At 55.8% G+C, this 1,660-nt stretch overlaps 1 pseudogene; it reads right to left on the bottom strand.

The window, feature by feature from the left end:
- LOC110594698 overlaps positions 1-1,660 on the bottom strand; it is an 11,198-nt pseudogene that overhangs the window by 1,499 nt on the left and 8,039 nt on the right.

The raw sequence follows: 1,660 nt of genomic DNA, 5'->3' as shown, positions 1-1,660 counted from the left end.
TTCAGGGCCCTGCTGCCCCTGCATGGATGCATCCTCACCATGGGCACTGCAGCAGGCTCCCAGTTCACAGCAGAGGAAACCAAGGCACAGGGACTCGGTCAAGAGAAAACACAGGGCTAGGCCTGACTGGGGGTTTCCACGCAGAGTCACTGGAGCCACCACCCACCGGGCCTGTAGGCTGCCCCTGCAGAAGCTGTACGCTGACTGTGGGGATCTGGTGGGTCGGATGGGCCCCTAGGCCAGACGGTCACTGTCACGATGCCTCCGTGGCCAGCAACTAGCCAATGGCATGCTTCAATAAAACATTATTGATGAACATGGAAGCTTTGATTTGCCTTGGGCTGCAGCCTGTGGACCCTGGTCTACTTCAAGATAAATGCATGCCTGTCCCAAGCCCAACGGCCGGCTCTCCACCTCACAGCTGGGAATGCTCAGGCGTCCAGGATGGCCCTCAGGGAAGGATTTGTGGGGTCCATGTGCTCAGCCATGTTTTCCCAAGCCTACATGGAACCAGCTTTAGCCCCCACATTCTCTGTTCAGTTGATTCTTATTCTTCCCCACTGGCGGCCACACAGAGACTGCAGGCTCAGTCACCCTGGGATGTGACAAGAGTATAGCAGGCTATGCCCCTACCCCTGACCCAGGCTGTCTGGCCAGACCTGGCGGCCTGCATTCAAAAACGTGTCCCTTTTCCCCAGGCAGGTGCTGCCAGGACCTCTTTGAGAACTCCACTGATGGGCCCGGCGGGAGGGAGCACGATTCTGCAAGGTCCGGCAGCTACAGCCTCAAATACCACCCAAGAGCCTATGGAAGGAGAAACCAGTCCCCACCAGAGAAGCTCATTTGAGTACTGCCAGAGTTGGCGGAACAGAGCTCCTTGGCGTTGCAATGCTGGCTCGAGCAGTGAGTCACGGACAGCCACGGAGAGCAGCATGACATGCAGGGATGAGACTCAGCATTTATTGGGAGGTGGGGATGTGGGGGGACCCAGGGAGCCCGGTGGAGCCTGCGCCTGCTTTCTGATGAAAACACCCATTGGGAAAGTGTGTACTGTTTGCCCAAGAGTAGGCGTGGAGCCTCTGGTTTTTCTGAAATCGAAGCAAAACACTTACATAAGGGGGCAAAAGTGAGAGTTAGCTGCCTTCAGAAGACAGTACAAGTTGGGAGAGTGTTCAGGGATGCATATGCATATCTGCGTGTGTGTGCATCTCTGTGTGTGTGTGCATGTGAATATCTGTGTGTTGAATTCCTCGGTGTATTTGTGTGCATGTCTGTGTGTGCCTGTGCTTCAGTGTGTGTGTTGTGCATATCCATGTGTGCCTGTGTATATCCACGTATGTGCTGTGCATATCTGTGTGCAACCTCTACTGTCTCCAGCAGTGAAGACAGTGCAGTCCGAGCACCAGCAGAGCATATGAGATAAGAGTGGGCTACAGGGAGATGAGGAGGCTCAACCCGGGGGGCTCATCTGCCTCCAGGACTGTCACAGTGCCCCTGCTCCCTCTGGCCAGGGCCTCACCTCCCTTGCCCCTCACCTGACTCCTTCCGAGTCCCTCTGAATCTCAAGTCCCTTTGTCTCTCTAGTCTTCTCTTCATCTCACCCTATCTCCCTCAGCCTCCCTCTCCTCCTGCCTCTCCAGTCTGGACCCCTCTGCCTCCT

This window comes from Carlito syrichta, unplaced genomic scaffold (genome assembly GCF_000164805.1).
Source record: "Carlito syrichta isolate Samal-C Ts95f unplaced genomic scaffold, Tarsius_syrichta-2.0.1 Scaffold126477, whole genome shotgun sequence".
Taxonomy (NCBI): domain Eukaryota; kingdom Metazoa; phylum Chordata; class Mammalia; order Primates; family Tarsiidae; genus Carlito; species Carlito syrichta.
Note: the sequence above shows the minus strand (reverse complement) of the source record. Positions and strands in the feature narration are given on the sequence as shown.